The following is a 26,829-nucleotide window of genomic DNA, read 5'->3' as shown; positions in this document are numbered from 1 at the left end:
CGGCGACCAGGATGGAGGTGCGAGCTGTCCCACGAAGGTTCTTGCTGTCGACGTCGCTGGACCCAGGATTGGGCAACAAGTCTTGGCAAATGCAAGGCCCACGCGGTGGACCTAAAATGGCGTCTTAGCCGGACCAGGAGGGTCCAGGGTACTTCTCCGATGGAGGGAAGCAAGGGCCAGTCTGGAGCAACCAGACTAGCAGCAGTGATGTCGTCGGGCGTCGTTCAGAAGGCCACAAGCCAGCGGGCTAGTAGCCAAACAACGCGGTGAGCAGCAAAAAGCAGAAGGGCCCCACGCAGATCGTGGAGATGCTGGGAGGCTGCACTTCGGTGCTGGAGCTGCTCAGGGTCGGGGCTTCTCGGACCCCAAAGCACTCACCAGGAAATTACTCGGCGGGCTTGCTGTGCAGAAGTCGTGCAGTCTTGAAGATGGCCGGTCCCTCGAGGTCTCGTCACACCCACGAATCTCAGCGTGACTGATGATGTAGGTAGAGGTCAGAGGTGCCAGGGAAGCCGGTTCTCGTCGAGCTGGGCAGTCTTGATCCGGAGGAGAGACTTGCAGCAGACCGCAGTGTTCTTAAGATGGTGCCTGCGGATGCAGGGTGACTACTCCTTAGTCACAAGGGAGAAATCTTAGGAAGAAGTCTTGAGTTCCTTTCGTGGAAAGTAGTTTCAGGATTCAAAGATGATCTGATCTGGAAGGGGGCCAGTTCCTACCTTTATCCTGTAAAAAGGGGCTGGCACGCGACTAAGTCCTGCCCTAGGGGTGGGACTAGGAGGGGGGTGGTTACACCCACTTCCTTGGCGGGCTTTTCCCCAGCACAGGGTCTGGAGTGACCCTGGAACTGGTTCCAGCCAGCCTATGCACAGTGAGCACCGGGGTGCCACGTGCAGTCACCTTCCTCTAAGCCCTGCCTACCTACAATACACAAAACCCTGTCTGGGACGGTGCTGGCACCGCCCCTGGCAGGAAACCCTTTGTCCTTATCTCCTGCTCTGGGAGGACTCCCAGCAGCAGGAGGGCAGACTTGTGTCTCGGTGGCAGCATCCATTTTGTGGAGCTGAGGCTCTGTTTGACTTTAACCGGGGTTAGGGGTTACATACATGTCGTGTCCCTCTAGAAGGGTGGAATGCTAACCCCGTCGCCAGAATTGGCGAGGGGTTAGTATTCCAATTCGTATGACACCTTAATCGACATGTTTTGATAAAGCGATACCAGAGTTGGCATATAACCGCGAGGATTATAATGCACTTAAGAGTATATGGTATGCGATATCATGGAAACGGCTAAGGGATGGATCCCGAAAGCCGCAGACAGGCTCAGCTCATGCCAGAGCACCATCTCACACGATTCCAAGCACTCTGCCTTCAGGATTGTTAAGGCCTGCCATAGGAGTGACTGATAGGAGATCTGTGTGTCCATTTTAGGGTTAGATATAGGTATACTATATCTAAAGCAAAGGGTGAGTACACCACCTTGCCCCAGCTGTCGTGCAGCCAGTTGTGTCAGTTTAGTTAGTCAGCCCAGGGGTGGCATAATACATGCTTCAGCCCCTGGGAGACTTCTGGGTACACCTCAGCCCTGGGTACAGGGACTTGGAGAGGGCCCAGTGCCAATTCAGTACCTGAGTACAATTTGGATAGAGAGAACAGCTAGGCTGTGGGTCTGATTAGCAGGCCCACAGCCAGGGAAAGTCGTAAACCAGTGCAGCAAAAAGCAAAAATCTGGGTGATCATAGGATTGCAGACCCTACTCTCCTACAATGTTCCTCTTGAATATGTAATTTTGTAGAACCTCATACAGACAAACATTCTCGAGGTGACTGCTTCTATTTGGATAATATGTATCCAACATGTTGGTCTTCAAAATATCTGTACTGTTTGGCTCCTTTTCCGCCAAATACTCAATTTCCCGTACAGGTTTCAGAACTCGATTACGCGTTGCAGCAAGACCAAGACTCGCCCAAATGATACTCCTAGATTTGGCATAGAGACTTGCTGAAGATAACCGGTCAGAACATTCGTAAGCTCCGATTTCTCGATGCGACAACATCTTCAGACTGAAACTGTACAACTTCTTACTGAGGCTCTTTTCATGGGAAATGCCCTCCCACACATCCTTCAATTCTGTCTTTTTTCTTTTTTTGTGATGTAAGATGTCACATACCGAGCCACAGCCATACAGTTATCAGCCACAAACTGTATATCCATGTTAGCATTCCACATGGACAAAATCACCGGGTTATAGTCGTTGATGTATTTGGACTCTTCGTTTCTTTTCAAATTGTATGTATTTTTGGGTGATTTCCTCGTCACATTATGTCGCAGCGAAGACATGAAACTGTTCACTCTTTCTTTAGAAATCACCGGTCGTGGAAAGCTGAAACGACATTTTGTGTAGAACTTGTCCTTGTTTCTGAATTTACGACGACAGTACTTTCCACAACGATGGCTGTGAAAGCGTAAAACTTGTTCTCTTAGGCTTTTGTCTTCCTTTGTCTTTGGAACAGCACATGTAGAATACTGTTCTATGAAACTCATCACTAAGTCATCCGGATCTGTTCCAAATTTGGGTGCATCTTTGATCCATAGCAGCATATGTATATGAGGAGCACCTCTTGCTTGGTACTCCTTTCTCCAGAAGAAATCCAACACCTCTCCAAGAGGTGGATTCTTCTTATTCATGATGAAAGACATCATAGCTTCAAATCTATGATTGAAGTACCTACATACATTGACTGGATCCAAAGAGCACAGTTCTCCGGGTGTCTTGAATTCGATGTTTTCTATGTTAGCATTTGCCTCTCGTAGAAATTCAAGTAAGTCTTCCCAGCCATACTCGGCACAGCTGAGAGTGAGGAACCATGTGGGAGTTCCTAAGTTCCTCAGCATACATTTTAAATCACCATGACGACGGTACCAGTACTCATTAGTACCACACTGACACGCCATGAGATTAATCAGGTGAGAATCCAAAATACTGTCTTGCACATTGACTTTATCCATAAAGTCCCTTGCCGAGATATTTTGCATCTGTACACCACTTTTCAAGATGTGGTTCACTGCATATGACAGTCCAGACAGATCGCTTTCAAACAGTAGATGAAACAAATAGGGAATGCATTGACGAAACCTAGGATCTTCTGTATACAATCGTAAAGTCCGGTATTCAGAAGCAGGAATTTGGTCAGGTCGCTCATCATATCTTCCTCCTTGACCTGTTGGAAATAGCCGTGGGAAACACCGAGCTTCCAAACTTTCCTCCCAAACACTAATGGGACTCCCTTTGGCTTGTTTCATTTGAAACAACTCAATAGCATTCCCCATGACTTCCTTGGAATGCAAAGGATGAACACTATAATGTTCATATATTTCTTCATTTTTAGAGGCTTCTACTTTCTGAATTTGTCCAGCACACAAATCGCTGTCCTCTTCTTCACTTACTTCCTCTTCTGCAACACATACATTCTTGTAGTACTCCTTGTTTTTCATCAAATACAATGTTGCCTTTTTGACTTTCCTAACATCCACTAAATCTTGCCAGATTTTCTTACTCTTTTTCGGAACCCCATTAACTAAGATAACCAGAGGTTCCTCTTCCACTTTCCCTACTCCAATTGTATTAATGTTTTTCTTCAAATCTAGAGGCAAATAAACAACTCTTCCCTTTAATCCTCTCTGTAAATCTGATGGAGGCAATTTCCCTGTCTTTGGCTCCATTCGTACAATAGCCTGAAAGGGATGGACACTTTGAATCAAAATAGATTCATAAGTATTTAAATCCTTCAGTTCAGAAGGAATGTCAACCAATTCCAGATTATTGTGAACCGCTCTAGCAGGCATCTGGTTTTGATTTAATTTGTTACAACAATAAGTACACACACGTTGATCCGATCCCAAATCAAAACAATTTTCTACCATCAAGTATGTTGCGAAATCCTTCCATTCACTATTATTTTCCCTTTCACTTTTTGCATATAAATCCACTAACTTAGTCTGATTCTTATAATAAGTGCGTCGACAACACACACAAGTGAAATTAGGCCTCTCACTTGATTTCACCTGAAACGTGGCAATTTCCTTCTGAAAATTATCTGTACTGGAAACCTGTACACTCCCTTCCACATTGCCTTCTTCTTCTGGGTCAATTTCAACATTCTCCTCTTTACTTGCAAAGTAACAAAACTCAATTTCTTCACAAATATTCTTCACATCTACTTCAGAACCATGCAAAAGAGCACTGCTTAATTGTTTAAGCTTAATTGCTGGACTCTTAGCAAAATACAACATTCTCACTAATTTCCTCACTTTTTTATGATGGACTGCTAGCATCCTGAAATGATGAAAAACACTCTGGCATACTCTCCTGGAAAGACAAGCCAGTGAATGACCATGTAAACCTGTCACTTCTCTCACTGTGCATGGATCTAATTCCTGCAACAACTTCATTTTCTGTTTTAAACTTTTCTTATTAAATGTCCGTACAAAATCACAAAGCAAATTGATGGAATCCTGTCGCACACTGCAAATACTACTACACTTCCAGGTGTACACTGGACCCTTAGGACGTCTCCCTAAAACTTCATCACCTAACACCTCTTCTGCCTCTGTTGACACAAGTTTTTCTTTTTCAACTGGACAACCGTCTTTCACCTCAAATGCTCGACCACTGGTGTCAACTGCATGCACCAAATCATTGTCCTGGAAGTAACTCTCCTCATTGAAAAATGCCTCACAACTTGAACTATGCATCCATTCTCCTGAAAATACTTCACAAAAATGTGTACGATTAACTATTCTCTTCCATCTACTATTTGTTTTGAATTCATAAATTGCCTTGTTTAGTTTCCTAATTCTATTGATTACCAAAATAAATAACCTTCGCTTCATTTCCAAAGCCTGATCAATAATTTTCTCAATATTTTTCTTTTTCTTATAAAAAGCCAGTTTCTGTTGACCTTGCTTTACATTTTTCATCAAATTTACAATTATCCTGTTGCGGAACATTCGTGTACGAATGTCCCTAAATTGATTGTGCCTTCTACCGGCACTCACAGAGTTTTCTCCTGCTCTACCACTAACTTTATTAAGGGGCCTTTCCTTCCTGTTTAAATTGACTCTCTTCTTCTGGACTAAAACATGTTCTGTAGTGATACTTTTTTTTCTGGAAATGTTTCTTAGGAAAGATTTTGTTGTCTTACCCGGAGCTTTTTTGGTGACTTGACGAGTTTTTATTGTAGAGGACTGCTGCAAGCATGTAGTAAGCTGCTGTGTTTGACGTTTTGTAGCCTTTCTCCTTCTTTGCCTCGAAGGCATGATTTAATTTTGAAATTATGTGCAGTTGAATCTGTGGTAAAATATAATAAAAAATGTTATTAACCACTATTACCAAACAGTAAATCAATAACAGTCGTCAAAAAATTAACACACTGGTTGTCAATTCTACATACAATAATTTTTAGTGCATTGACAAATTTAAAACTCACAAATAGTAGCAAAGAAATGGAATGCTTCTACATTTGACCTGTGCTCTTTTATATGTGAATCTGAACTAATTTTATTAGCATATTTCACTGTTTTATTAAAGACACTTCACACAAGCTGTTTTTGAAGTTGTATTTAATTTTAAATAAAACGGTTAACATGGTTACTTTTCATTTCCAGTAATTTTAAATTTATTTTTATAAGTCTTTATAGTTCAATAGGCTCGAGCAGGTCAGCTGCCCACCCTATGTCATACAAATCTGACAAATCAGCATCCTCATCATATTCTTCATCATCCACAGGATATAAATCATCCAAGGGATCTACTTCCACTGACGTTTCAATGACCAGTTCAATATTAAGATCGAGATCAACAGATTGCTCATTATCACTCATGTTTGATGTTGTCGTTATCTTTAAAGAAAGAGAACAACAATGAGATGTTGCAGAGTAAGAGACAAATCTCAGAGACTATAATAGTAAAATTGTTTAACAAGAGTAACATTTTGCAGATATTATTTAGCCATGTCCAGCGATGGTGAGGCCTATGTCCAAGTTTTCAGTGAACAGGACTCATCTCTTCTTAAACTTGGATAAGCCTCACCGACTCTGTGTCCCCTGCTCATACTTAAATGTAAAGGGGCAGATTTATGTTAACTGGCGCATCCCCAGGGATGCACCAGTTAACGTGCGCCGCTGCTCTGCCACCCATGGTGTGCCGCATTTACAATGCGGAGCACCATGGGGCAAAAACAGCACAGATGCGTCACGCATCTGTGCCGTAAAAGCGGCGCATTGCAGGAATCACGTCACAAGCGCGACATGTCTACTGCAATGCACAGGGGCAAGGCACACATTGCATGGTGCATCACTCCTTATGCCTGTATGAAACGGGCGTAAGGATTTGATTCAGCAATGCCATAAAGCTGACTCAGTGAAATCTTGTAAATTTCACTGTGTTAGATTTACAGGGCTTTCATGCAAGTGAACGCCCACCCTGCAGCAAAACGCCCACATGAAACCTGACGCAGGTTTCATGTGGCGCAGGACTTTACAGCGTGACACATCTGCCTAGATGCATCAAGTTGTAGATATGTCGCAACATAGCGCTTCTTTTGCGCCGCCGCTGTGTCACAAAAGTGACGCAACGGCGGCGCAAAAGAGGCGCATGGCCATCATAAATCTGCCCCAAACATTTTAAATGATTGGTTCAGGATGCCGAAAAGGTGTGGCCTATTCAGAGGTTTGTTCGAGGTGAGGCCTACTCAGAGTTGCAGATGAAATTTAGGCTTGTTGAAGAGTACAGAGGAGATAATACATGTGCAGGCCTACCAACAAAGTGAGTCATGTCCACTGCACTCTTGAACAAAGGCCAGACCGCCTCTGTCTCCCTGGACAGGCCTAAACCTCATCTGCACAATGTGATTCGTAATGTTAGGAAACACAGGTGATGTAATTGAAAAACGTGCACATTTTTTTGCTCATTTCACAATCACATCACCTGTGTTTCCTTTGCTTAGGTATCTCATTGTGCAGATGTAGTCTAGCATATCAAAGAGTACGCAGAAGGTGAGCACTGTATGCAACAACTATGACACTTACAGAAGCCTCACCTTCTCCATGCCCCCTACTCAGTCCTAAATGTATACATTTTAAACTGAAGGTATCTTGTTGCAGATGAAGTGAGGCCTATCTTGCAACATGGTGCATCTTTTGCACCGCTGCTGCGTCACAAAAGTGACGCAACGGCGGCGCAAAAGAGGCACACGGCCATCATAAATCTGCCCCTAACATTTTAAATGATTGATTCAGGATGCCGATAAGGTGTGGCCTATCCAGAGGTTTGTTTGAGGTGAGGCCTACTCAGGGTTGCAGATGAAATTTAGGCTTGTTGAAGAGTACAGAGGAGATAATACATGTGCAGGCCTACCAACGAAGTGAGTCATGTCCACTGCACTCTTGAACAAAGGCCAGACCTCCTCTGTCTCCCTGGACAGGCCTAAACCTCATCTGCAGAATGTGATTCGTAATGTTAGGAAACACAGGTGATATAATTGAAAAACGTGCAAATATTTTTGCTCATTTCACAATCACATCACCTGTATTTCCTCAGCTTAGGTATCTCATTGTGCAGATGTAGTCTAGCATATCCAAGAGTACGCAGAAGATGAGGACTGTATGCAACAGAGCAATGTACATTACTCACCTCCCTTGACACTTACAGAAGCCTCAGTTTCTCCATGCCTCCTACACAGTTCTAAATGTATATCATTATCATTATAGTAACTATGAAACTCTAGCAGTACATATTGTGAAACCTAAATGTCTTAAATTAACGATTTTTTAACCGACAAACAAGCATATTATACTCCCAGATTGATGGTGAGAAGTGATATATTTATTTAAATAAGCAGACACCTTTTTGTCATTGTCATAAATGTAAAAAGCATTCCTTTTCTTTATGAACCATTTTCATGTCATACTTTGAAAACACGGCACAACTCCTATGTACAAGTACACCCTGTCAGTACTTACATTTGCCAAGCACACATGCGGGCGTATTTACAAGAGCCTTGCACCACGGAGAAATGACTTAAATTTACCAAGCACTCATGAGGGCTTATTTACAAGGACCTTGCACCACCTTTAAAGTCACTTTTAACGTGGGGAAAATGACGTGAATGTGGCTCATAAGCTTTGTAAATTTTCCCCCATGTTGACTATGAAACTCTTGCAGAACATATTGTGAAACCTTAATGACTTCAAGAAACGTGTTTTTAAACCGGCAAACAAGGAAATTATTCTCCCATATTCATGGTGGGAAGTGAAATATTTATTTAAAGAAGCAGACACCATTTTGACCTTCTCATAAATGTAAAAAGCATTTCTTTTAAAAAAAAAAACTATTTTCTGGTCATAATTTGAAAACACAACACGGCTCCTATGTACAAGCACACCCTGTCAGTACTTAAATTTCCCAAGCACACAAGGGGGCGTATTTACAAGGACCTTGCACCACGGGGAAATGACTTAAATTTGCAAAGCACTCATGAGGGCGTATTTACAAGGACCTTGCATCACCTTTAAAGTCACTTTTAACGTGGGGAAAATAACGTGAACGTGGCTCAAAGGCCTTGTAAATATGGTCCATGCTGACTATGAAACTCTATCAGTACATATCAAGTAACCTAAATGATTTCAAGAAACGTTCTTAAACACATCAAGTAAAGTAATTATTCACCCAGATTCATGGTGAAGTGACTTAAAATGCCCTAACACACATGAGTTTCAGTAAGAAACAAGGGAACCCACTAGGTAACCACGGCGCGACTGTGCACCGGGACGTTTGTACTTGGTTCCATCGTGAACCTAAGGAGCCCCACTAAAAGGCTTCCCGTCCAAGACCTAATCCTAGGCACTTACAGCTACTATCACCGGATTCCCTTGGGATCGGAAAACTGCCCGTACCTGTCCCCCTCACCCTGCTGATAAGTAGGTCGACACAAGACCTAATTATAGATAACTGTTGGAATATCCCCTCCCATCGACCAGTATCATCCACACACTCGCCTCCTGAGGCCTTCTACATTCAGGCTAACATTGGAAATCCTGATGATGATCCACTATTAACAATTGGATCTAAACGCCGTCGACACAATATGTGGGCTAAACAATAAGTGTACTATTATGTGCCAAAAAGTGTATGTTTCACATAGCAAATGCATTCTAAATACTCTCTTTGCTCATGCCTTCTAAATGCCTGAAATACCCTAGTACTTGTATGTTTTGATTGTATGTATAGCATCGTGGATGCAGGACTGTGTCCCACTGCTTTATTGTTTGTTCGTCTGATTAAGTATATCTACAATACATTGAATACATTTCAAAGTCCTTGTTATAGAGCTCATTGTGGCCTATAATTATTATAAAGGTTAGAAATTCTCTTGTCAAGGACCATTTGTTTCTAACACACATGAGGGCATATTTTACAAGGCCCTTGCACCACTTTTGCATCACTTTTAACATGGGAAAATAACATGAAAGTGGCTCAAACATGAGAGCGTATTTACAAGGCCCTTTCACCACTTTAGCGTCACCTTTAACATAGGGAAAATAACGTGAAAGTGGCTCAAAGTCCTTCTAAATATGCCCCATGCTGGCTATGAAACTCTAGCAGCACATATCAAGAAACCTAATTGACTTCTAGAAACATTTTTAAACACATCAAGTAAGCAAATTATTCACCCAGATTCATGGGGAAGTGACTTAAAATGCCCTAACACACATGAAAGTGTTTTTTAAGGCCCTTGCACCACTTTTGCGTCACTTTTAACATGGCTATGAAACTCAAAGAAACTAAATTTATTTGTAAAACACTTGACACAAAGCAACATTTTAAATACACAACTTTCTTCATAATTTTCTCCCTAAAGCATACTATTCTCAAACTAAATTAAATGAATCTTTTCTCACCTTAGAAAATTCTTTTTGAGTTTCAAAACAGTCTCAGACACACACCAATTTTTTATTAGTAGAGCAAAGGGTATGCACTCCAGAGGCTGCAACCAACAAAGGCACAGAAATGCTGTAATTCATCACGCATATCTCTCATGTCACCCAATCAAAACTCTTCCCTCACTTTTTTCAAATCAACACCCTTCCCCCCTCTGCCCTTTCTGCCTTTTTTCCATAGCAACCACCTCCTGAAAGACCTGTCATGTTTACAAGTTGACACAACAATGTTTCAATTGAACTCTGAACTCTCAGTACACCTGCGTATCCAGTGCAATCTTTCATAAAATGATTTTTTCTTGACCATTCAAATTACATCTTTCAAAGAACTCATCCATGCACCCTAACTTTCTGTTTTCAGCAATCAAAATCCACCAATCACTGCTACTGAATCATTAGCACAGAAACTCCACAGTTTTTTTCATTACAAACTCCTACTGTTTCAACTGCCATTTCATTCCCACACTTCATCTGACTGCAGCAGAACCTCCTCTCACCATGTTTTCTGTCTGGATTGTTGGACATAGTTACATCCACTGGGCTCAAAGGTATGCTGATAACAGAAATTTACACAACCTCAATTTACAAAATGTGGAAATCAACTGGATTGGCCACAGAGGATTAAGATGTCACTAATTGATACCATTGGTGAAAACCTTTTTGCATTTGCCAAAACCTGACCTGTTAATTGTGCACTGTGGAGGAAATGACTTGGGCACTTTGACTGGGGTAGGTCTGGAAATGCTTTTAAAGGACACCTTTGAGCAATTGATGGCACTTTTTCCTCAAACTGCCTTGGTATATTCAAATATATGCCAAAGACAGAAATGGAGGTGGTCCAACCAATTTTGTCCACAAATTGAGAAATCGAGGAAGCATGTAAATAAGTCTGTTTCAGCTTACATGAGAGACCATGGAATGGGCTCCATCTACAACAATAACTTGCGTTACTACATGCAAGATATCTACAGAGGAGATGGAGTTCACTTCTCAGATGAAGGGAACAGAATTTTCATCCTGAATTTAAGACTATGTATTGGTACCTACTTATAAGTACCTAGAACTTACACAGAACCCAAAAGCTCTTTTCAGAGCTACCTTAACTATGATTACTCTTTAAAAATTTCAAATGTACCTTTTTTCACTAATTTTCACTTTTGTTCGCTTCCCGGTTCGCGTACCGGCAGCTAACCTCGCGAAAAATTCATTTTTTTTTCTTTTTCGACATATATGAGCCTCCTCAGCCACCCTTAGAAAACCTAGGGGGTCAGGATACGTCTCCCGTGCCCCCTTATACCCTTTTCCAACATTCTTTATTCTCCATCTTGTGTCTAAATTCATCCGAAACACAAGATGGCGGACTCCCGTTACGCTATCGGTTAGCTTCCCGGTTAGCTGCCCGGTGAGCTACCCGGTTCACGTACCAGGACGCGCCTCTACGGCGAAAAATCGCATTTTTATTTTTTTTATTTTTTGCCCCGCGGGCCACTTTAATATCCCCCTCATCAATCCTAGGGGATCAGGAGGGGTCTACCTTGCTCCCTTCCTTCATTTCCCCCTTCGTTTTTCACCACATCTTGTCTCTCGATCCTACCGAGAGACAAGATGGCGGCCGCTCCGGACTGTTTAGAATGTTGACAGACTCCGGAGAGCCAATCAGCTTCGCTTTGCGAAGTTCCGTTACGCGTCAGGTACGCGCACCGGGGCGCTAACCGGAGCGCTGTTACAGATATATATATTTTTTTGAACGTTAATTTATCAAAATCCACTGGAGCACATATATTGAGACCTAGCAAAGGCACATCGGGCAAACCATATCTACAATTTTGCCAAGTTTCATGTAAATCCATTCTGCCGTTCGAGCTAAAAGTGAGTCCAACCGCCCTATGGAAAAATGAATGGGAAAAACGCGTTTTGGGACCCCCCTTTTTTCTCGGCCGCCCCTTGACGAAACCCCCCCATATTTTCAGGGGCTGCTCAGAAACAAAATGTGCCATTTTCCTGAACATTTCAGCCAATTCCGTCCTCAAACGCCAAAGTTATTCGACATAGAATTTTCAAAAATCCCATAGGAAAAAAATCCTAACTATATATACCTACTGGCGACCGCCAGTAGGTAATATATATCTATATATTTATATTCACCACCAGCCCCGCCTCTTCCTAAAGAACGGGACCGACATGCATTGGAACCACACCAGGGGAGTTTTATTGCCACCATCCGGACATCACAGTTCAATAAAAACACCTGGCAGACGCGTTTCGGCGTTTGCCTTCCTCATTGCCAGCATTGTGTTCTTAGATTCGATGGTTCTGTGTGGGGTGTGGGGTATATTCTGCTTATTATACTCCCATTGGAGACAAGTGTGTCAAATCAGAGGCTCCGTTCTTCATACCTCTGCAGCAGTCCTCGCTATGCATGCTGGTAGATTGAGTCCCCACACTGATCAGTAGTCCGTCCAGATCTCACAGGCAGGATATGTAGACGCTTCCTCAAAACGTGGACTCAGGTGCAGTGACCGGTCCGTGCACTCAGTAATGCCCCAACAGTTGTCGGCCGTATGAGTTTGCCCACTTTCTGCTGCGAGATCACATCCTGACGGCAATCGTCTCCCGGTGGTGTCCCAGTCAGCTGGAATCACGCTGCTCTCTCCCCGGTACCGAAACAGAGTCTAGGGTGGGGGGGGCGCCACTGTGTGCATTCAGCACGCAACACCACACAGAAATGCCGGCTTCAGTGGAGCACCAGAACAAGAGGCGTGTTGGATTTGCAGCGCCGACCGCTGCATACACATCCACCACCAGCCCCGCCTCTTCCTAAAGAACGGGTCCGACACATGCATTGGAACCACACCAGGGGAGTTTTATTGCCACCATCCGGACATCACAGTTCAATAAAAACACCTGGCAGACGCGTTTCGGTGTTTGTCTTCCTCATTGCCAACATTGTGTTCTTAGATTCGATGGTTCTGTGTGGGGTGTGGGGTATATACTGCTCATTATACTCCCATTGGAGACAAGTGTGTCAAATCAGAGGCTCCGTTCTTCATACCTCTGCAGCAGTCCTCGCTATGCATGCTGGTAGATTGAGTCCCCACACTGATCAGTAATCCGTCCAGATCTCACAGGCAGGATATGTAGACGCTTCCTCAAAACGTGGACTCAGGTGCAGTGACTGGTCCGTGCACTCAGTAATGCCCCAACAGTTGTCTAAGTAAGGGGTGATTACACCACCTTACCCAAGCTGAGTGATCAGCCTGTGGTGTCAGTTTGGATGGCCAGCCAGGGGTGGCATAATACATGCTGCAGCCTCTGGTAGGCCTTGGATGCACCTATGCCCTGGGTACCTATAGTACACTATACAGGGGCTCACAGAAAATCACAGCAAAAAGGAAGCTCTAACCTGGCCCATGCCCTGGGGGCAGTGGCACCTCTAACAAGGCTGTGGCTCGAGGGCAGATTGTGCAAATGTACAGACCCTGCCCCAGGGGGCCTCCCTCTGCCTAGGTAGCGTCGGGCCAGTGTTTCTGCTGCAAGGGGGTGATGTGCAGCGCAGAGCAAGATTTCTTGACCGTGTGTCTGAAGATATATTTAAAATAAAGACCAGAAAAGAGACAAACATTAACTAGGACTTCTGAAAATCATTTACTTCTTTTAAAAACTTCGCATATGTTACATTTGGAAGCGTCTGCGCTGTGCACACCCGCTGTCCGCTATTATGTCAGTGTAAGGCTGGAAGTTTTGCGAGTTGTGAAATAATACTTAAAAATAGAGTAATATTCTTCAAAATAACCTAATTACCTCAGATTATTGAATGTCTTTAACACACATATGTCCTATGTCCCCAGCTACAAGTAAACCGTGCTACTGTCCTTCCTTCTCCCTCCAGGTTTCTGCTCCAACCTTGAACTGCAGGAGTTTATCACTCAAAGAGAGCACCGGTGAGTAGTACTGACGACTAAATAATACATATATGTATGTAATATTTTTTTTCCCTGTGAACAACAAAGGTTAAACTAACGTTATAGGTGAATGTCAGTGACCACATTAACATTTTGAAGAAGAAGAAATTCACCAGTAATAGTTGGCAGAGCGAACTATAACTTGTGCCCCATCAGCCTTTCATCTTTCAAGGTCGATAAAGTGAGTACCATTGAGTTGAGTAACAATAAACATCTGCTATTCAGCGCCAAGATACCCTCTGGGTGAACGTGCGCTTTACAAATACACATTATGTTATGCACTGCTTATGACCTCACACATGGCATAAAACACAGAAGCCCCCTCCCCCCCCCAAGAAAAACATCGGTTGCACTGGGCTATGGACAGAGGGGAACGGAGAACAATATTCAATACAAAAAGCTGCTCCAGCCGGTCTACAATGTCACAAAGGACGACATCCCACGCGCTCAGACCCAGATCATACTCTATATTTTTTTGACGTTTCATAATATTTTTTTCCATATTGCATGCCATGCTTTAAACTTTTCTTTTTACAGCTTAAATGTCATCATTTAAATATTATCACATATGTTTTACCAAATTACACATATTGACATACACCATTTATCACAAATTCCATAAATTGTAGACAAGTTGTCGATGGTCATTTTGAAAAACTATTTTTAAATTTTCTTCTCTGACGCACCATTCGTATCGCATACAACACAACCCAGAACCATCAGTCTGTAGAAAACATTCAACCCACGCACACCGGCGTTGTCTGTTCTTCTCTCTCCTTCCGGTGTAGTGTCACCGAACTGGGTGTGAGAAGTTGGCCTGGCATATGCTGTCTGCTATCCTAGTGGGCACCTTTCACCAGTCTAAACGACCCTCATTGATGGTGGTTGTAAAGTCAATGTTATAGACCAGCTATCCTAGTGGTAGCTGTGGAGAGCAGCCTTCCGGGTAAGTCTTGATGGAATGTAAAGCAGCTAGTTTTACCAGTCTATAATCTCATGAATGACCAAATGAAAGGACAACAACACCAGGAATATATATAAAATATATGTATTTATTCTAAACACATCCCTCTAGTCTCTTTATGAGGCTATAGCCAAAAGTACATACAGTAAACTTTTTTAGCACACAGTAAATTAGCACAATATACGTTGAGCCCTAGGGGCGTACCAAACTATATATTAAGAAAGTGGTATAAGAACCACGACTGACATAGATACAAGGCCTTTAGCACCGCTGGGGCCACCAGGAACCACCCAAGGTAGTGACACAGGAGACCCACAGGGACACGTGCAGTGTCCAAACACAGCCGTAAATCACCATTAACTTCTATGGGGAAAGTCGTGGTTGGAAAATTACAGATTAAGGACACTTAGAAGAGGACTTGGAGCAAACCTCTTTAGAGCTAGGCAGTTCTAGAGTCAATACCCACGGAAGCACCGGAGTACTCGCGTTACCTCACCCTGGGAAGCCAGTGCATATGTGTCTTTTGATGTTGGGTTTCGTCATCGTTTTCAATGGCGATCTGCTGCAAAGTGCTGCTTGCGACCAAGTCGAAAGTGTCCGGATGGATCCAAGGGTGGATCAGAGATCTGGAGAACCTGAAAGCAGAGGCGACAGAGTCTGGGTCACTTGCCAGTGACCAGGAAGGCGATGAGCGAATGCCCACCAATGTTGGGTGCTTTCAGGTGAAGAAGGTGAAGCTTGGCTCTTCAGCCACGAGGACCAGGAGGCGTCGACGACCAGGTGCTGGATTCCAGCTGTTCCACAAAGGATGTAGAGTGCTGCGGTGTTGTTGGACCCGGCCTCGTGGCGTGGTCCGCCCCTGTTCCCCCGCACCCTGTGAGCGTAACCCTGCACCCTGAGTTCCCTGCGCAGCACCCCGTTAGAGTAGCGGCCCCCAAGTTTCCTGGTCGTCCTGCTCCCCGAACGCCCAGAACCCGTACCCGGCGACCAGGCCTGCATGCCCCACACCGAAACCTTGCATGCCCCACAAGGCCCGGCAGCTATTTTCCCATCCCGAGATCCCTGACTCCCTGGGCCTAGCGTGACCCCGGCCCCAGCGAAACCCAGACTCCAAAGGCGCGCCAGTCCCGGCTGGGGGCTAATGGGCTCCCCAATTGAGATAAGCCAGGGAGTTTCGATAGCACCTCCGGCCTCCCCTGAGAGACTGGTTTCTGTCACACCTTTGGCCCTCCCCTGTGGGCCAGATTCGATCGCACCTCTGGCCTCCCCGAGTGCTGGCTCCAGACCTACTGAGCGTCTGGGAATTTCCGGACGCATCTTCCAAAGAGATCAAAGAGCCAACCGCCGGACCTCGCCAACGACCAGCCCCCAGGGCCAGAGACCTCTGCCTGCGAGGGTCCGGACATCAAAGGGCCATGGGACTATATCAAGGCCCGCACCACAACTAGCGGGCAGTTGTATCTTGGACCTGAAGCCTGCTGATCTGATCGCGGCTGACCCTAAGAAGAACTCATCTTGAATCGCTGAGCCCTGCTGACGCTGTCACGGCTCCTTCTTCGCAACACGGAACTGAACCACCTGAGCCCTGCTGACGCTGTCGCGGCTCGAGCTTGAACTCGAAACCATCTGAGCCCTGCTGACGCTGTCGCGGCTCCTCAAGGACATCTCCATCTGAGCCCTGCTGACGCTGTCGCGGCTCGACCTTGCAAAGGCCACCTGAGCCCTGCTGACGCTGACGCGGCTCCTCAAGAACTTTTCCGATTCGAGCCCTGCTGACCTCGTCGCGGCTCGAGGAATACTCTGGTCCGGCTGGACCATCGAGACCACCAGCACAACCGAGCCGACTCGACGTGAGTGAAGCAGCCTGTACGCTCATCATCGTCCGTATCCCCCGGCTCGAGGATTGAGAGCTGTGCGCAGGGTACGCCTCGTACTGGCCCAAAGGCTAAAGACTGTCCCGCTTCCCTCTTCCTGAATCCTCAAAGACTTTGTGATCCCTCGATCATTGTACATAAGAGTGCTACTTTCTTCTTACTGCATATAAAGAACTTGTTATTAGAATCCCACGGTGTGGTGTCTGTTTGTAAGTGTGGTGTGAGCTCAGTACGTACGATCCTAGACTCGAAGTCCTCCCCGGTGAGGACCTCACAATAAGACTCGGCAAGATCTGTGGGAGAGGTGGGTCCTGGGGTGGTCGGGTGAGCAATACCTGGCTCTCTGAGATCGCCCCTTCTAACAGGTGTCGGTATACAGATTGGACCCAGCAACCCACGCAGAAAGCAAAGATTGGCTTCGGTGCAGACCAGCAAGGTCTGAGGGACTCATCACTCTGTGGGGAGTCTGGGCACATCTGGAGCAACCAGAAAAGCCCAAGAAACAGAAGTGTTAACTTCGTGGGGACCCACCAGTCGACAGACCAGGGATAGCGATGTAGCCTCGAGCGGAAATGCTAGAAGCGGGCCCACGGAACACTTGTGGAGTGTAGGCCCACAATCTTCGGTCCAAATGGTTCTCGGGGCTTGGACTACAAGTAGCCCAATGCACAACTTCGGGAAAGCTCGGGAAGTGGATGCACTTGCAAATGTGCAGTGTCCAGGAGTTCCAGTCCCACGTCTCTTGTGATGGCTGCCGGTCTCAGCTTTGCTGGGATCTTGTGTCGGCCTCTGAGAAGTCTGGAAGTCCATGTCCTGAGTTGCAAATCCTTCGAGATCCCGCAGGAATCTTGGAAATGCAGACCGGCAAGATGCTTAGTTGGTGCCTGTTTGAACAGGGAAGTCACTCCTTGAACCCCAAGGGAGATTTTTCTGTCTTCTAGTCTAAATAGAATGTCGAAGTTCCAGGATATATGTTGCAGAGTTTTGTCAGTGTAATCTGAATTCCTAAGGACTGGGTTCCTATACTTCTACTAAGTTAGGGGGTTGGACTTACTCTGGGGACCCACCTATGGGAGGGTCAGGGAAGAGGGGTGGTTACACCCATTCCCTTTGTCCAGTTTCACGCCAGAGCAGGGGCTGAGTGCCCCTGCAACTGCTTTGAACTGGGGTATGCACAGGGACACCAAGTGTGCCCCCAGCGCTGTCTGAAAAGAATTCTCTGAATGCACCCACCCTGCCCCAATATCCTAAAGCCTGTCTGGGAGGTGGTTACACCTCCCTGTGACAGGAAGCCTATTGTCCAGGCCTCCCCTGCCAGAGTTTCATCCAGCAACAGGAGGTCAGACTCGTGTCTGTGGCTGCAGCATCCATTGTGTGATGCTGGGGCTCTTTTAAACTATTACCGGTTAGGTCAGTGTCTACATGTCTTTCCCTCTAGAAGGGTGGAATTCTACCCCCGCCGCCAGGACTGGCCGGTGGGGTAAGATTCCAAAGTGTTTGACACCAAACACAACATGTTTCCACCCAGCCATTCCGAAGTTAGCATTGACCGCAAGGTTATAATGCACTTAAGAGTATATGGTCTAGCTGCATCACTGAACAGCCCCAGAGAATAGATACCAAAGGCTGCAGAGGGGTCCTGCTCATGTTGGGCAACCTCTCTCATGAAACCAAGCACCCTGCCTTCAGGATTGATAAGGCCTGCCATAGTGGTGATTGATAGGTTTCTATGTGCAGTGATTTAAGGTAGATATAGGTAACCTATATTTTAGTAAGGGGTGCATGCACCACCGTACTCAGGCTGCATTGGCAGTCTGTGGTGTCATTTTGGAAGGCTTCCCTGGGGTGGCATAATACATGCTGGAGCCCCTGGTAGGCCTCTGGGGTACCTATGCCCTTAGTACCTAAGGTCCCATATACTAGGGACTCGCAAGTGTACCCCAGTATCCAAACTGGAATGTACCTATAGTACATGCAATCAATTTAGAGAGGAAGCAACTAGGTTGGTATCCTGGATAGCAGGATCCCAGCCAAACTAAGTCAAAAACCACCAAAACACCAGGAAAAAAAGTGGGGGCAACCATGTAGTCAGATTCCACCTTCCTACACTGATCTCAATCACGAGGTAGATCTCCTCCACAGGAGCCCTCTGAAAAGAGGTATAATCTCAGGAATAGGGATAATATTAGTAATGTACAATCAATCAATCAATCAATACACTTGTAGAGCGTGCTACTCACCCGCGAGGGTCTCAAGGCGCTGGGGGGGAGGGGGAGGAAATGCAGACGGCTGAGTTTCATCCATTCAGCGACGTTTTTCATTCCTTCCTGGAGGTTGAGTTTGGCGGTGGCTGGGTCTTTGGTGAGGGAGAGTATCAGCTGGGTGTCATCTGCGTATGAGACGATGTTGTTGTGTTTGCCTGCGATGGTGGCGTGGGGGCTCATGTAGATATTGAAGAGGGTTGGGCTGAGCGATGAGCCTTGGGGTACGCCGCAGATGATCTCGGAGGCTGCTGAGCGGAAGGGAGGGAGGCGAACTCGCTGGGTTCTGTCGGAGAGGAAAGAGGTGATCCAGTACAGGGCTGTGCCTTGGATCCCGGCGTTGTGGAGGCGGGTTATTAGGGTGCGATGGCAGACAGTATCAAAGGCGACTGAGAGGTCTAGGAGGATGAGGGCGGTGGTTTCCCGTTGTCTATTAGGGTCCTGATGTCGTCGGTGGCTGCGGTGAGGGCGGTCTCGGAGCTGTGGTTGGCTCGAAATCCAGACTGGGACGGGTCGAGGGATCCATTGGCCTTGAGGAATGCAGTCAGCTGTTTATTGACGATCTTCTTGATCACTTTCGCCGGGAAGGGAAGAAGAGAGATGGGGCGGAAGTTTTTGAGGTCTTTAGGGTACGCTGTGGGTTTCTTCAGTAGGGCGTTGATCTCTGCGTGCTTCCAGCTCTCTGGGAAGGTGGCGGACGCGAGGGAGTTGTTTATGACGTTCCGTAGGTGGGGAGCGATGATGGTGTTGGCTTTGTTGAAGATGTGGTGAGGGCATGGGTCGGAATGAGAGCCGTAGTTGATGGTGTTCATAGCGTGGGCAGTGTCTTCGGTGCTGATGGGAGTCCAGGCGCTGAGGGTGGTTGTAGGGGGCGTTGGTTAGGTGGCTGGGGGCCGAGTCTGGGTGCAGAAGCTGTTGTGGATATCGGCGATCTTGCGGTGGAAGAACGTGGCGAGGGAGTTGCAGAGGTCTTGCGACGATGTGATGTCGTTGCTGTTGGCATTGGGATTGGAGTGCTCTTTTACGATGCTGAAGAGTTCCTTGCTGTTGTGTGTTGTTGTTCAGCCGTTCTTTGAACGATGTCTTTTTGGTGGTGTGGATCAGCTGATGGTGTTTTTGGGTGGCGTTCTTGAGGGCTGTCATGTTTTCTGTGGTCTGTTCGCGGCGCCTGGTTTTCTCGAGGGATCTGCAGGATTTCTTTGATTCTTTGAGGTCGTCGGTGAACCATGTTGTTTTCCTATTGCCGGGCTTGCCTGGAATTTCTTCAGTGGTGCAAGGGCATCGGCGCAGTTGACTATACACTGTGTGAGTTTGCGGGCTGCGTCGTCGGTGTCTGTGTCTGTGGTGGCGATAGGTGGGTTCTGGCTCAGTGATGTGGTTAGCTGGTCTGCGGTGATTTTGCTCCAGCACCTACGGGGGATCTGTTGCGGGCGGTGGTGGGATGTGGTCTTCTTAAAGGTGAAGTGGATGCAGCTGTGGTCGGTCCAGTGTAGTCCGGTGGAGTGGCTGAAGGCAACGTGGCTGCTGGCAAAGAAGATGGGGTTGAGCGTGTGGCCGGCGTAGTGGGTGGGGGTGTTCTCCAATTGCTTGAGTCCGGGGTTGGCGAGGTTTTCGAGCAGGGTGGTGGTGGTGTTGTCATTGTTGTTCTCCAGGTGGAAGTTCAGGTCCCCTAGGAGGATGTAGTCTGATGAGGCGAGGGCATGTGGGCTGATGAAGTAAGTGATGGCTTCACTGAATTGTGTGCCTGGGCCCGGGGGTCTGTAGACGAGGGTTCCTCTGAGGGTGGTCTTGGGGTCGGTGGGGATCTGGAAGTGTAGGTGTTCGGCGGTGGTGAGGGCATCTTCGGAGTTGGTCGTGACGTTGATGGTGTTCCTGTAGATGATGGCGATTCCTCCTCCGGTTTGGTTGATGCGGTCCTTTTGGGTGATCTTGTATCCGTCGGGGATGGCTATGGCTATGGTCTGAGGAGGGGTTCATCCAGGTTTCTGTGAGGAAGGCGCGACCGGTGCTGTTGTATCGAGGAGGTCCCAGAGTTCGACGGCGTGCTTGTGGACGGAGCGGGTGTTGAGCAGGATGCACTTGAGTTGGTGGTTGTTGTTGCCTGATCTGGGTGGTGGGATGTAGGTTCGGACGCAGGTGAATTTGCAGTTCGTTTGTGCGCTTTGGAGTGGCTTGGGAGCAGGCGGCTGGTCGGCCGGTGTTGAGTGCGTGGAGGGTGGTGGTGTCGTATCTGTCGGGTTTCTTGGTTTCAGCGGGGGCCACGGGTTCTGGCGCTGGGCGCGGTCCAGGCACGGACGGGCGCAGACGGGCTTGCCTTTGGCGCGCCAGGGGCGCATTAGCGCAGTGCTGCATAAATGAATAACATTGTGCAGAAAAAATATAAAACACTTGCTATCTCAAATGGATTTTTCTGCCAAAATATAGCTCCTGAAAGCAGGTATTTAACAGCATTCTCAACGCTTGGGTAAAATCTGCAATTTTGTCGACTCCCCCAAGGGTAGAAGAACAGCCCAGGGTTGTTTTCGTCCAGTGTAACAGCTACTTCAAAAATTAGATGAAGAGGCATCGTCCTATGTGGATGATATCTATATAATGGACGATGATCTAGATGAACACTTGAACAGGGTGAATACCATAATTTTGGGATTTGCATCTGAGGGCTACAAATGTAACTTTAAACAATCAAAAATTGGCTATCTCAGTGTTCTATTTTTAGGATTTGAGCTTTCAAGTAAAGGAAAAAGATAGGCAGCCAATTTTTCAGAAAAATGTGTGCTGCTCCAACCTCCAAAATCATTAAAAAATCTACAATCAATACTGGGATTCCAAAATGTTGGTAGAACATTCAGATTAGATTACGCAGAAAGAGTAAAACCTTTCTAAAACTCAATTAAGCCTGATTTTTCAGCAATAAATTGGACACACACTCACAAATAAACTACGTTCCATACAAGCTGACATGATAGCTTCCAAACACTTACAGGCACGTGTAAATGTACGAACTGGTGATCCGCATAATTTGCCGTTCAGTCTGGGTACACCTATCTAACATACAATGAAAGTGAAACAGTACCAATTGCATACAAATCACATTTGTACATAAATGCTGAGATGTGCTTTGCACCCACTGAAAAGATTTTGATAGCGGTACAAACTGCTGTAGTGAGAGAGAGCAGTGGCTCAGGGGAAACAAATCATACTAGTGACTCCGGCTTCAGCCTTAGATGCTGTGACAAAGGCAAGTGTCTCTAACGCTAAAGCTTTACATCCGAGATGGATACAATGGGCTAATTCTCTCACTGCAACAGATGTAGAATACAGGTACGACCCAAATTTAAAGACACAAACATTCCTGCAATACAAACAAGAATATCTTCTACCTAATTAAATAATGCCTGTGGATCAGTATGAATATTTCATTTACACTGATGTATCTACTCAACCGGCCATAGGAAGTTAGCAACAATATAGCGCGTATGTGCAAATGTTAAAGGTCGCATGCTGGAAGGAAAGTTCCATCCAAGTTGCACTAAAACGCAATCTCTAGGAGAGTGCAGGGCACTGTTGGCAGAATTAAAAGCTCTGATACTGGCACTTGTAAATATGGAGCGAGAATGCCCCACACTAATCGTGTGTGATTCCTTTTATTGTGTACAGTCATATAATGAATACTTCCAATACTGGGTTCAAAATGGGTTCAAAGATGCTAAAGGTGGCACAGTTAAGCATAAAATGCTATGCAAACAGGTAGTGGAGTTGAAATACGAACACAGAACTACCAAGGACTCGTGTGATACATACACTGAGTCATCAGCGTGATAGCGTTCACGTTGAAGGTAATTCATTGGTTGATGACGCCGCAAAAGGGGCTGTATGTATGGCTTCCATTACTGCAATCACTTTTTCTAAAACAAAAATAGACGGTGAGATTATGGTGGCTGTTATTGCTTCATGCAAAAACAGTGGTGCAGTACCAAAAGAAATTCGACTCAAATACTCCTACAAGTTAGATGCCAATAACATTCCATTTGCTCAGATTCCTGGAGTGGGGCATAGTAATTCCAAACATGGATCATAGGTTAGGTTTAATTCTGGCAGCACACGAAGGGAAAGGTTCTGCACATGCAGGAGTTACGACAACTGTTTCTTTATTTAAACAACACTATTGGTGGCCTGGTTTAACAAAGCAGACTAAGGACTATGTCTTGAAATGCGACATCTGCCAGCAGATGAAAGGTTCTACTGTAACACGTCCAGTGCAGACACTGTTGTTACTAGCTGACAAGCCACTGGCATGTGTCTACCTAGACCACTGCGGCCCCTTGAAGAGAGATGGGGCTGAAAGGTATATCATGGTAGTAGTGGACTCCTGCTCGAGCTGCCTATGGGGGTGGCCCCAGCGCTTGGCTGACGCTCGGACAGTTATAAAAGATTTGCGAGCCTTCATAGGGACATATGCAATTGGCAGATTACATTCTGACCAGGGCCCTGTGTTTAGCTCTAAGGCTTACAAGGCAGCCAGGGGAAGTTTTAGTTTAGCATTTCAGTGCTCATCTCCATACCATCCCGAGGGAAATTCGGTAGCGGAGAGAAAAAAAAAAACAAGACTTAAAGCAATCTTTAACAGCTAGAGTATTAGGCATGGGCAAAAGTTGGCTAAACATCTTTATGGAGTCCAACAAAATGCCAAGAAGTTCTCTGGGGGGGGTGGGGTGTCTCTCCATATGAGGTCCTATTTGGGAGAAAAATGTGGGTACCTGATCTTGATTTTGAAGGCGCAGTGGCGGATGAAAAAGCTTTTGCATTCCATGAACATTTGCCTGTTGTACAGGAACTAAATGAATCCAGGACAAAACTAAGTAATGTACACCTGAAGCAGACCACCACTGGGGAAGTCAGATCAGTCACAGCAAGACCTGTCTGGATCCCAAAAGTTGGGGATCTGGTCAGAGAGAAAATAGCAGACAAAGAATTTGGGCCATCGTACAGAAAGCCTGTACCGGTCCTACCAGTGAAAGGAACAAGAACTGTACTTCTACTGCCTCTTGCCGGAATAAAGGAGAAAAGAGTTGTCTCAATTGACTTAATCAAACCACACTATGTGGTTGATACTGAGCAGTAGGCCACGTGGACTCCAAAGTAGCAGACACCCTCCTCTCGCTACAATTCATGAAGTTCAAACGGATAGACTCCTCACGTTCGAAGAGTCACCTATACGGAATAAAGGTCTGTGCAACAATGCTATGGAACTCATTCCCCTTGCACCAGAAGTTCAACTTCAAAACAAAACTCAAAATAACAAACCAGTACCAAATACAGACGTCTGCTCTTGTCGATGCATGTTGACGTACAGTATGATTTAAAAAAAATCCTGATGCAATTCCAACAATTGATCAAACTGCTTCTGGCTACTTCATAAACTTTGATACGTTTTCTTTGGATCCAAGTGAACCTGAAATGACGCCAGCCCAGAAAACATGCAAGCAGCAAGGTAAAGACTTTCTGAACTTTCTTAGAAAGACTTACCTGGTATCACCATGGGTCGAACAATGGGTTACTTCTGGGATTATTTTCTTTCTGTTCTGGTTAAGCTTAGTGATAATTTTTAACATGCTTATTAGTGACCAATACATTTGGCAAAGCTCTGCTGCCCACGAAGTGAACTGAATTTTAAAACTACATCAGTCATCTCGAGAACAATGGGACTTGTCATCAGTGAACATTAGAGCGGTTCCTGTACTGGATGGTATAGTTTGGGACAAGGTTGATTTCGATAAATTTGGCCCGACAGAAATTCAAAAAATTCCGCATTTATTTAAAATATCATTAAGTGATACCATTACCTCAAATACATTTTCTGATGATTGGGATTTTGAAACTGTTAATAACCTGTGTTCTGATTTTAGAAAAATATGCTGCATTTTCTAATAGCGAAACATTGGAGAACTATTATGAATCAATGTATTGTTATTAGCATTGTGCTCATCATTTTTTGCATAAATCTGCTAATCCTAGAAATGTGTTCACATACCACCATTGGGAACATTATCCAACACCGCCAAAGGGCAGTTCACAAACATTTCAACAAAAGTTTCCATACTTTTGAGGGCTCAATATGCCTGAGCCAGCCTCATAATAATATACTGTTGCACCAACATCAGCACAGAAAAATATGTTAAACATCAAACAGATTTACTCTGCATCCTTTATTGCCCAGTGTCTGAAAAAGGTTACAACTTACGGAAATACACCATAGACTTAAAATCGGTCTGGGGTACTAGAGAATGGCAAGTGCAGGGAACAAAAGCTTATCCCTCAACCAATCATGTTTTTGAACGAGACAGTGCAACAGATGTTGTGCCTTAGACTAGCTAAGAACAAAGATTTGAACATACCCCGGCTACCAACACCATCACTGACAGAGGGTAATGAAACATCACAATAAATGGTTACATTAGATGACATCTTACAATACAATAGATCAGACCCCGATTGGAAAAAATGGTTAATTTGGCACACAAACACTAATAGTTGTCAAACTTGATTCATGGGTAGAACCGAAGGCCAGATCCACACTATATACAGAGAGAACATCCAGGGGTAGTGACATCCTACAGTGTTGGTAAGTTGTGCCTTGATTGGCTAAAACCCTCAACACTCACATAGGTGAAACAGCACTTATCCTTACTCATACGAGACATGGATCTTAGGGATTTTTTACTAGGTCCCAGGAAGGCACGTCAGAAATGTTTCATCTATGCTGGCATCTATGCTGCCTACAATTAAATATGGAAAATATCCCAACAAGAGACTGCAGAGAGAATACAGGAAATAGACTGTATTAACTTAGAGAAATCTCTAGCAGTGGTAGATAATGGGTTAACAACATTGACCTCCAGCATATATTCCTTAGGCAACATTGTATCTTCTGCGACAGACATACTAGAACAAGAGCACGGGCAATCTTTTACGTTCTGTTATGTTGTTGAGCTGGACGCTGCAATATTTGCATGCAGGCTATGTGCCTTGGTGTTTTATCAACAGTACGTCTTGGTTTTGGTCTTCGCGAAGAAGGGCAAAAACCCTAAAGACCCCAACTCATACAGGCCCATTACATTATTGAACACTGACTATAAGATTATTACGAAATTATTATCTATTCGTTTTAACAATATTGCGGCTGGTATTATCCACTCTGATCAAAACGGATTCGTCGCTGGCTGACAATTAGTCACTAATACTCATTTTTTGATTGAAGCTTTAGATTTTTTTCAGAATAATAAAATTCCTGCCTTAATATTATTTTTTGATGCAGAAAAAGCTTTTGTTTTAGTAGTTTGGAAAACATTATTCGTTATTTTAACACATTTTGGAATTCTGATAAAAATTATTAATTTAATTCAAAATTTGTACACGGGTGCTAAAGCTAATATAATCATTAACTCATTAATGGTCGGCACAGTGACGGTCCAACGAGGTACTCTGCAAGGCTGCCCCCTTTCCCCCATTCTTTTTGCTTTTTTTATTGAACCGCTCGCAGCCGCCATTCGTAGATCTGAGAATATTGCTCCTCTGATTGCCTCTATGGACAAAATTAAACTCTACGCCGATGACATTATGTTATTAATAAAATCAGATATCCGATCTCAGACTTCTGCTCTACAACTCTTTGAAGAATTCGAAGCTTTAGGCGGCTATCGGATTAACAGAAAAAAAAACGAAATTTTAGTATGTGGAGGAGCGGACTTACAGATACATCCAGAATTGGCGGAC

General features: G+C 45.1%; 1 protein-coding gene across 2 annotated transcripts in view; it reads left to right on the top strand.

Annotated features, from left to right (window-relative positions):
* The window catches only part of MIPOL1 (mirror-image polydactyly 1), a 680,101-nt gene that overhangs the window by 95,247 nt on the left and 558,025 nt on the right, over positions 1-26,829 (top strand). For both annotated transcript variants that reach the window (XR_013600818.1, XM_078659355.1), the window contains exon 3: positions 13,885-13,936. The gene's annotated coding sequence lies outside the window, so the exon portion shown is untranslated. The remainder of the gene's footprint in view (positions 1-13,884; positions 13,937-26,829) is intronic.

The sequence above is a fragment of the Lissotriton helveticus genome, chromosome 9, assembly GCF_964261635.1.
Source record: "Lissotriton helveticus chromosome 9, aLisHel1.1, whole genome shotgun sequence".
Lineage (NCBI taxonomy): Eukaryota > Metazoa > Chordata > Amphibia > Caudata > Salamandridae > Lissotriton > Lissotriton helveticus.
The sequence above is the reverse complement of the archived record's forward strand: the minus strand, read 5'-3'. Positions and strand labels throughout refer to the sequence as shown.